Below are 11,190 nucleotides of genomic sequence, written 5' to 3'. Positions count from 1 at the left end.
AATTTTACTTGTTCTTTGCTTCTAGATACAACCTAGTAGGTATTATACACTGTCTCTTATTGGAGACCTTGAGTGTTGCAAATTCTCCTCTCCTTTAAAAACTTTCGGTCATCGAAAGTGCTTATTCTAAAATAAGTCAGTGTACAAGGTTCTTATTTGCCTTTTGTTTCCCAAGTGGCTTCTTCTACTCTATGATTCTTCCATAGGACCTTAACAAGAGAGATTTCATTGCTTCTTAGTTATTTGACTTTCTTGTCTATTATTTGAATCGGGTTTTCTTTATACGTTAGGTCATCTCTCAAGAAGAGAGTTTCATGAGCCAGTACGTGCGAACGATCTAGGGTATACTTCCGTAGTATGGATACATGAAAGATATTATGTACTGCAGACAAGTTTGGGCATTGCCCGATTCTATAGGCCGCAGATCCAATCCTTTCTAATATCTCAAAGGGACGGATAAACCTAGGGCTTAGCTTCTCCTTTTTACCCCACCTGAGCACCCCTCTTATGGGGTGCTACCATTAGGAATATATGATCCCCTACCTACAATTCCATGTCCTTGCGCCTTAGATCTGCATAGATTTTCTCTCGATTTTGTACGGTTTGTATCCTAGCTTTGATCTTCTGGACTGCGGCGTTGGTAATTTGCACCAGCTCTGGCCCAATAGTTGTCGTTTACCCCCTTCTTCCGAAAAGATAGGGGATCGAAATCTTCGTACATAAAGCACCTCGTATGTGGCCATTTGTATGGTGGCTTGGCAAGTATTATTATAAGCTAATTTCATAAGGGGTAGGTACTTATCCGAGCTTTCTGCAAAATCCATCACATATACCCTCACCATGTCTTCCAATATTTGCTTGAGCATTTCTGTTTGACTATCTTTTTATGGGTGGAATGTAATAGTATAACAGCGTACCCGATGCCTTTTGTTGAATTTTCCAGAAGCGAGATTTAAATCTGGCATCTCGGTCTAATACTATTGCCTTTTGTTGAATTTCCAGAAGTGTACCCAATACCTTTACTAATGAAGATTCATTTTTAATGTTAGCAAGAGTAGCTCAGTTGGGAGATTGTTAGACTGAAAATTTGAATTTCACACGTGTTTTATCCACGTTCAACGCACCTAATACAAGTTTATTACCTGACTATACAATCTAAAAACATAACTTGCTTATTCAATCTAAAATTAGTGATTATTTCTTTCTTAAACATAATGAATTAGCGAAAATACCTTTACTTATGAATTTTCATTTTTAATATTAGCGGGGATAGCTCTGTTGGGAGAGCATCAGACTGAAGATTTGAAGGTCACGTGTTTGATCTCCATGTTCACCGCACCTGATTCTAGTTGCATAACCCGACTATTCAATCTAAAATTGTCATTGTTCCTTTATGAAATCTCAATGAATTATCGGAAATACCTAACGTGTTCTAGTTCACCGCACCTTATACAAGTTGGATAACTTGAATATCTTATTAAAAATTAATGATTATTTCTATTTAAAATTTCAATGAAGTAGCGCAAATACCTTTACTGAGGAATTTTCATTTTTAACGTTAGTGTGGATAGTTCAGTTGAGAGAGCATTAGATTGAAGATTTGAAGGTCTCGTGTTCAATCCACGTTCACCACGCATGGTTCAATTAATTAGCGGAAATACCTTTACTTAAAAACTTTCATTTTTAATGTTAGTGGGGATAGCTCAGTTTGGAGAGCGTTAGATTTAAGATTTGAAGGTCTCGTGTTCGATCTCCACATTCAGCGCACTTGTTTCTATTTGCATAACCTGACTATTCAATAAAAAATTAATCATTATTTCTTTTTAAAATCTCAATAAATCAGCGAAAATATCTTTCCTCATGAATTTTCATTTCTAATGATTGCGGGGATAGCTCAGTTGGGAGAGCGTCAGATTGAAGATCTGAAGGTCACGTGTTCGATCCACGTTCACCGCACTTGGTTCACGTTTCATAATATGACTATTCTTTTCAAAATAATCACAAGCATTGCTTGACTAAGTTGGCATAACTTGACTATTCAATTTTGTTATTTGGGATGGCTTAGTTGGGTTCAATTTTTTTATTTGGGATGGCTTAGTTGGGAGAGCATTAGATTGAATATTGGAAGGTCTTGTGTTCGATTTGCATTCATTGCACCTTATAGTTTAGTTGATTATTATTTCTTTTTAAAATATATTGAATTAGTGGAAATAGCTTTACTTATGAATTTTTACTTTTAATGTTAGCAGGGATCAGTTGGGAGAGTGTCAAACTAAAGATTTGAAGGTCACGTCTTCCCATGAGTTTATGGTGCATGACCCATTTTTTATACCATTCACCTTGGAGCGCCACCATAGTTTTGCATCGTCCATGAGATGCATTGCGACCAACGTAACTCTTAGGTCCTATGAGCAAGTTCCAGTAACCTGCATTGCGACCAACGTAACTCTTAGGTCCTATGAGCAAGTTCCAGTAACCTTCAAGTATTGTTCTACGTCAAAAGTTCTGTTTTTATACCATTCACCGTAACTCTTAGGTCCTATGAGCAAGTTCCAGTAACCTTCAAGTATTGTTCTACGTCAAAAGTTCTGTTTTTATACCATTCACCGTAACTCTTAGGTCCTATGAGCAAGTTCCAGTAACCTTCAAGTATTGTTCTACGTCAAAAGTTCTGTTTTTATACCATTCACCGTAACTCTTAGGTCCTATGAGCAAGTTCCAGTAACCTTCAAGTATTGTTCTACGTCAAAAGTTCTGTTTTTATACCATTCACCTTGGAGCGCCACCATAGTTTTGCATCGTCCATGAGATGCATTGCGACCAACGTAACTCTTAGGTCCTATGAGCAAGTTCCAGTAACCTTCAAGTATTGTTCTACGTCAAAAGTTCTCTACAGCCCAACTTATCAAACTCACTCGTATTCCATTGCCGAGGATCGAACTCGAGTCTTCTAGGTGAAAGCCAGATATCCTGACCACTGGACGACAATGGATTTTTGGTATAGTTGTCCTGAAGTCTTGTCAGATCGCTGAAGAGTTTTAGCATGATCTTTTGCTTAATGTCTAACTCTTCGACACGTCCTTCCCTGCGTGTGTTAGAGTTCTCAGGGCTACCGCGACGTTTCGAGCTGTTCGATTGTGTGGCTCTTTCTTCAAAAGAGTCAATATCAAATGTTAGGTCTTTGATTGGCAACCCATCCAGGGGAGCGTTGATTGCATCGATTCCATCAACGATCTTCCCATGAGTTTATGGTGCATGACCCATTTTTTATACCATTCACCTTCGAGCACTACCATAGTTTTGCATCGTCCATGAGATGCATTGCGACTAACGTAACTCTCAGGTCGTATGAGAAAGTTCCTGTAGCCCTCAACTCTCAGGTCGTATGATAGAGTTCTTAGAGCTACCGTGACATTTCGAGGTGTTCGATCGTGTGGCTTTTTCTTCAAAAGAGTCAACATCAAACGTCAGGTCTTTAATTGGCAACCCATCAAGGGGAGCGTCGATTAGATCGATTCCATCAACGGTCTTCCCATGAGTTTATGGTGCATGGCCCATTTTTTATATCATCCACCTTCGAGCGCCACCGTCCATGAGATGCATTGTGGCCAACGTAACTCTTAGGTCCTATGAGCAAGTTCCTGTAACCTTCAAGTATTGTTCTACGTCAAAAATAAATTTTTTTTAATTCATTAGCATCCTGGTTCCTATTTAAGGGTTTGTGTTTTTGGATTTTCTGTTTGTTAAGCCCAACATGAGCTTGGCTTGGGGTGTGGTTCTCTACGACCCTCCTTGTCAAACTCACTCTAGTGCTCATCTTAGTCATCTCAACCATGATGGTGTTCAACAAAAGAGACCTTGAAAATGACGGAATTATCACATTAACCATTTTAATGATCTCAACCTCACTGGTTGAAATTGAACCAAATATCTAGGACCTAACACTATTAAAGGTTCAAAGTTCATAAAAGTATTTTTAATCAAAAATACTATTAAACTTGACCATTATAGGGCCTCTCAAACCAAGTTCATAGAAGTCTTTTGAATTTAAGATACATCCAGTGCTTCTCAAACCTAGGTAAAGTTTAAATATAATTGGTGACAAAAGATGAAACTATAAAATAAAAGAAATAAGAAAATAAAATTTCATTGTCGAGAATCAAACTCGGGTCTCCTCGATGAAAGCCAGATCTTCTGTGAATGTCTAACTCTTCGACACGTTTTTTTATGTGTGTGATAGAGTTCTCAGAGATACTACCACATTTCTCGTTCGATCACGTGGCTCTTTCTTCAAAAGAGTCAACATCAAACATTAGGTCTTTGATTGGAAACCCATACAGGGGAACGTCGAGTGCTTGAATTCCATCAATGGTCTTCCCATAATTTTTTTGTGCATGACCAGTTTTTTATACCATTCACCTTCAAGCGCCACGATAGTTTTGCATTGCCCATGAGATGCATTGTGGGCCAATGTAACTCTCAGTCTAGGACACTGATGTGAAGTATAATATCAAAATATATTAACGTATTTGATATGTTAAATATTAAAATAATTCATATTAATTTTGGTTCTCTCAATTATGTGTCTTATATCCTTGAAGATATCAGGCACATTTACAAATGTCTTGATGAGTGTCTTCAAAATAATACAAAGTCTTGATTTGTAAGGGATATCTCTACAACCCAAAAAAATCAATTCATTAGTCAAATAAACTCTCTGCTTAAATCTTATTGACCCAAGGGCAGATCTCATAATGAAACGTGACGCATCAAATATCGGATATGGAAGTATCTAAAATTATCAAAGAGGACAGAGAATCAATTATCATATTTCATTCAAAAGCCTCCAATAATACCATACAAATTACAAAATGTTAAAAAAAGAAAAAAAAAAAGTATTGTTTCCAAGTATTGTTTCCATTGTACTCTGTGTACAAAAATTTTAAAGAAAATTTAATTAACAAAACTATTAAAATCTATTGGAGAGTCAAATTTAGTTTTAGAAAAAGAAGGGAATAATCTTGTTTGGAACAAAAAAATAATTTTGCTAGATAGAAGTAAATTTTGTTGTGGTTTGATTTTAAAATTCTACCTATAAAAGAAGTTGAAAACCCCTTTGAGATTACCTATGGGAGAGTTTCTAACAAAGTCTCTCTTCTCTCCTCTGTCTTCTCAAACTGATACTAATCTAACCAATCATTTGCATGGACTCAAAAGTTCAATTACCTATCAAAGAAGTTGAAAACACCTTGTGAAAGTCTGTAAGCATACTACGACCTCTAGTTTTGCAAAATCCAGCGTTGTTGGCGCTTATCAAAATCGCTGCCAAAATAAAGTTTAACAAGTGGTTCTATGGTGTAGTGGTTAGCACTTTCGACTTTGAATCTAACGACCTGTGTTTAATTCCCGATAGGTAATCCACCAATTTATACAAAATTGGTCCATAGCCAATTCGGTAGGGTCACTTTTGGACCGATAATCTGTAGAAGGGGTTACTAAGGTTGAGATCATACAAAATGGAACCATAGCTCAATGTTAAAGTATTTGATTGCAGATCAAGAGGTCACAAATTCGAACCTATTTGGGCTCTTCTATCTAGGATAGAATTTTGTTACACTTTTTTGACCGACACTATGTCTAAGGGGTCACTAAGGTTAAAATCCTACAAAATGGATCCATGGCTCAGTGGTAGAGAATTTGACCGGTCACCGTTTGAATTTGGTTGGGCCTTTTTATTTTAGACAGACACTTTTTACACTTTTGGACTGACACTCTGTAGAAGGGGTCACTAAAGTTGAAATCATGTAAAAAGGTAGAGCATTGACTGTAGATCAAGAGGTCACCAGTTTGAATCTGGTCTCCAAGCACCCACTGTGAACATAGTTAAAAACTTGCCATTAGTCAACTTACACTCACTCCATATTTTCCATATCTTTCATGTAACTAAGAGTAGTTGCCCTAGACACCAAGCATCCATTGTGAACATGGTTAAAAACTTACAATTAGTCACGTACTCACTCCATGTTTTCCATATCTTTCATGTAACTAACTATTTTTTATGTTTTAAAATGATTTTTTTCAACATTTCCCTTATTTTGTACTATCAACCTATAAACTCTATTTTAAATATAATGTAAATATATATGTTCATTATATTTTAATTCTTTTTTTATTTTGAGAAAAATTTTTACTTTGTTTTCACCCTCTTTTAACTTGCAATCTGTGGTGCTTCGAGAACCCATCGAAAATTGGTCATGACTCCCTTATTGTTTTCACTTACTCCTCCTAAATCTATAAAATGTCTCCTATTTTTATTCATTTTCTCCTTTCTTAAATATCAAAATCTTAAAGAAAAGAGAAGAGCTCTCTAAAATATTCTTCTTTGCCACTAATTTCACATAATTTAACATTTTAAAAATCGGTAAATTAAAAAATCCTATATATATTCGTAATTTCAGGTAGTCTTCCAATCCGAAAACTATCTAGCAAAATAATTAGATAAAAGAGCTTCGACCTTGTCAACTGATAGTGTCGAGCATGATAATGTGAGTTTGTAACCCATCCGTTAGGGTTCTTGGAATGATTCTCTAGATTATCCCTTCCATGTTGGAAGTTGGGCCATGGGTCTTGGGTGAAGGAACAGTTGGTTTACCGCCCCAAAGAGTTAAGGAAGTATCTTGAGGCTAGTTTCACATAGTATCATTGTCTTTCCGATAACAATTCTTTTCTATTTTATCTAAATTTTTTAAATATGGGTTCATTTCCAAATGCATGCTAACACCCTTATGGTTGAATAAATGACATGAAACTAGTTTTACATAGTAATGTTGCTTTTAGCTCCTATTGGTGGAAGGATAATATGTCGATTATACCTATAGGGTCATTGCTTTAAGCGTGACAACGAGACTAATTTTTTTTTTTAGTTAAAAATTAGAATTATAACAATCTGCCTAAAACCCTCAGACTAATTTTGCTTCATTTCTAGGTGCAGGCAAAGTAGAAAAATGAAAACATATAAATTGTAAACTCAAACATTTAAGAGAAATAAATAAGTTTGGATGGAACCAATGCTAACCAAAAAACAATCAACCAAATTTATTTCAAACATAGAAAACTTCATGTCTCCTTCTTGTAAAGCCAATAAACCAAAGGTTCTAATATAGTAGAAAAATAAAAAAATGCTACCCTCATTGTGTTGTGCTCGGCCATAAATAAGTATAAATTTTGATGTCATCTTTACATCTTTTATACAGAAAAGTTCCTTAAATAGGAAGCATTTTCACACAAAGGAGAAGCAATAATGGAGGGTTTGAAATAATATAGTTTTCACCCCTTGTTTCTCGAGTGAATATTGAAATAATATAGTTTTCATGTTAAGTTTTGCACGGAAGAAAGAAAGACTGGGATGTAAAGTATTATTTCAATTTGTTTTTAATATACAACAATATATAAATTAACTATAAAAAATATATAAAATTACATGTTCTCCAAGAGCTTCAATCAACACTGGAGGGTTATTTCTGCAACCACTCTAAAGGTGCTCAAGATCACAACGAGTTAGTTTAAACAACTCTAGAACTTTGAATCCAATAACTCGAGTTTGCCTCGTGATAGGATCTCTCTTCTTGTGGAATCTGCTTAAAATAGGAAAACCATTCCAAAATAAAATTTTACAAGGTGTTCAATGATGTAGTGGTTAGCATTTTGGACTTTGAATCCACGACCTGGGTTCAACTCCCGGTAGGACCTTTATGAAATGACCTGATGCGAAAACACAGAATAAGGAACGACAACACAAGATGGGACGACACAAGACGGGTGTTACCTAGCACAGAATAAGGAACGACAACACAAGATGGGACGACACAAGACGGGTGTTACCTAGCACAGAATAAGGAACGACAACACAAGATGGGACGACACAAGACGGGTGTTACCTAGCACAGAATAAGGAACGACAACACAAGATGGGACGACACAAGACGGGTGTTACCTAGCACAGAATAAGGAACGACAACACAAGATGGGTGTTACCTAGCCATTCGATGCGAAAACACAAATTGTCTAAACCTTGAGCTAGGATATGACTTCTTGTTTCGTTTTCAGGAACTAAACCTTAGAGGTTTTCATGTCATACATTGTATTTTAACCATGAAAACTCTTCCGAAGTAACTCTTAATTTTCTCTCCATGAGTGCATAGGTGGCGTTGTCATAATCATGGCATCCTGCTAGCAAATCTTGGTGCAGGGCATCTCATTTAGTTGAGGGAGATAATAAGTTCATCATGGAAACCTGCTCATGGTACATATACCATGGCATCCCACCTAAACAGACACAAATTTTCTTGAGACATAAGGTGTAAAATTCTTGAGTTATTCCGAACTTGCTTCGCTTCATGCCTTCTAAGGCTTCATGAACATGACCTCTGCTTGAGGTATTGTTGTTGGTTCTCGATCTTGTATGTTTCTAACGTAATCATTTGAACCCATAATAACTAGCATGATTTTTAGGTTCCAAACTTGCTCCAACCAACTTGAAATCTTGAATTTATTCTCATGTCATATAAAAAGACCTTATAGAAAATAGTTGGTAATTTGGAGCATGTCTAAACCTTGGGCTAGGATATAACTTCTTGTTTCGTTTGGAGCATGTCTAAACCTTGAGCTAGGATATGACTTCTTGTTTCGTTTTTAGGAACTAAACCTTAGAGGTTGTCATGTCATGCATCGTATTTTAACAATGAAAACTCTTCCGAAGTAACTCTTAATTTTCTCCACATGGTGCAGGGCATCTCATTTAGGTGAGGGAGATAATAAGTTCATCATGGAATCCTACTCATGGTACATATACCATAGCATCCCACCTAAAGAGAAATAGGGGCCTCGTGGTACACTTCGTGAAGTGAGATAATTGTTACTTCAGGCATGGATCCTAGCAACTTGTTAAGCATGATGTTTGCATTAACCTAGGTGTTTTCTTGGATTCTTGGTGATCCTAGGTTTATGCATAACGTCTTGGGTCAAGCTTGGAACTTATAAGTTCTTAGGAATAGCCAAGCATGATATTGTGCACGTAGTATCTATTAGAGACCAAGGATACATCTGGGGAATCTATTATTTCAGGGATACCGCTTTAGTTATCCTAGGAGGTAAAGTCATATGGATCGTGATGAGCATTTTCTCCCATATCTTGGTTTCTCTAACTAAAGTTTTCCAATAACTCCCAAACTTCATTACCTTATATAACCTCTCGGGATAAGGATTCATACAACATTTCATAAAATAAGATCTACTGAGAAAACCCGAGAAAAGGTCAAATTTTGAGTTGACTTGGACAGTTCAGTTGAATTGGCCGTATCATCGTTTTCTTCCTCTGAACAGGAAGAAGATGCGCATTTTTCGCATCGTCGCCATCTGAAACTCGGCCTATACAGCCATATTATAGTGTTTCTCTCCTCGATTTCTTTGTGAAACTTAAAGATGGATGTTACAAGAAAGGGTTAGGGATTTATTTGATAACTTCTCGTGGATCGTAGCCTAAGATATTCGCTACCATAGTTCATCCAAAATCTGATTTATCGCTGGAGATAAAACAAAGGATTTCTTATTGGGTAGCCGATTCCAGGGAGTTTCAAGGCCCTATTTCTTCATTGAACCTCTTCCATATCCTATCTTCAGACTAAAGGAATTGGTTTGGAGGAACGTCTTTGAGTGTATGACCTTAATTTCCAGAAATCGTTCTTGGTATGCAACTCACTCAAAACGCCAGATTTTCGATCTCGTGGGTAGCTTATTATACAACGTTTCAGCTCTCAATTCCTTCATCAAGTTTACTCAACTTCTTCCTCTGAAGCTAGAGGAATCCTTAATATGAAGGAAAAGAGATCGTAGATAGGAATTTTGACTCTTATCCCCAATTTAATTTCTAAACCTATTTCCTTCAATTTGGCACTCTCTCGAGGTTATTTTTCTTCGTGGTCTTCTATGGAAGCATTCCTTGGAGGTGTAGAAACTGATTGGAATCATTCTTGCTCGACGAGTCATCATGTATTCTCGAATTGGATTTTCAAGTTTTTCTTGAAGTTCTTCAATGGTGGATTGAATTGGGGGAATGGTTTATGTGCACTTTCAGCACTCTATTCCTTCATAGAACTTGTGGGTAATCTTGTTGAGAAACTGTAGGAATAAGTTTGAAGAGAAATGGTGGAGGATTGCTCTCGAATTTGGAAGAAATCTGAGAGTAGGAGACCCATAATCTAAATGCTTATTGCCTTCGATTGGGGGATCGACCTTTCTCGATTCTTATTCCATATTGTTGCTCCTACTTCATACTTTATAGGAGGAGCTTAAACTGACATTGAGAGCTCCAGATTCTTCAATATTTAGAAGTTTGAAGAGAAATGGTGGAGGATTGCTCTCGAATTTGGAAGAAATCTGAGAGTAGGAGACCCACAATCTAAACGCTTATTTCCTTCAATTGCGGGATCGACCTTTCTCGATTCTTATTCCGTATTGTTGCTCCTACTTCCGACTTTATAGGAGTATCTTAAACCGACATTGAGAGCTCCAGAATCTTCGTTATTTAGAGATCGAACTTTTTGGATAATTTTTTTGGAGATATCAACTCCGATCATAGCCTTACCGACCTTGGCTTTGAGTACTAGTCGTTGGATGTGATGATCCGTGCGTGTTCGTTCTAGATTATATCAAATTTTGGAGGAGATCCGACGGTTGAGATTTGAGTTCGAAAGATTTTGCTCGGATGGTCACGGTAGATGCTCTGATTCTAATTAGAGTGGCATTTCTGTAATTATCCATTCTTCCAGGAGTATTTGTGTAATTTGCCACTTTCCGAATATTTTATTATTATTTTTCTCGAAAAATCCATAATTTTTCTACAAATTTCTCATCCATTTTTTATCATTTTTCCCTTTTTTTTTTTGAATCTTGAGATTCCTTCTAAGGAATTACAAATCTGGAAAGATTCTTGATAATTGATAAAAATGACTTTTTTGCCTATATATCAAAACTGACATCAATTTCAATCATTTCTCTAAATTTTATGATGCTGTAGTGTTAGATTTCATGGGAATATTGCAGGAGTAAAGTCTTGAAATGTCTATATATCAAAACTGTTTAACACTTTCCAAATCTTGATTTTTGGCCGTTTGTGTTTTTTTTTTTTTACTT

General features: G+C 36.4%; 2 non-coding genes across 2 annotated transcripts; one reads left to right on the top strand and one right to left on the bottom strand.

Moving 5' to 3' along the window:
* Window positions 1–1,883: 1,883 nt before the first annotated feature.
* TRNAF-GAA (transfer RNA phenylalanine (anticodon GAA)) lies at window positions 1,884–1,956 on the top strand. The gene has a single exon. It is a non-coding gene; the product is annotated as a tRNA-Phe (tRNA).
* Window positions 1,957–2,920: 964 nt separating this feature from the next.
* On the bottom strand, window positions 2,921–2,992 carry TRNAE-UUC (transfer RNA glutamic acid (anticodon UUC)). The gene has a single exon. It is a non-coding gene; the product is annotated as a tRNA-Glu (tRNA).
* Window positions 2,993–11,190: the final 8,198 nt, after the last annotated feature.

The sequence above is a fragment of the Cucurbita pepo genome, chromosome 10 (assembly GCF_057944985.1).
Source record: "Cucurbita pepo subsp. pepo isolate OVF chromosome 10, ASM5794498v1, whole genome shotgun sequence".
NCBI classification, from domain to species: Eukaryota; Viridiplantae; Streptophyta; class Magnoliopsida; order Cucurbitales; family Cucurbitaceae; genus Cucurbita; species Cucurbita pepo.
Note: the sequence above shows the minus strand (reverse complement) of the source record. Positions and strands in the feature narration are given on the sequence as shown.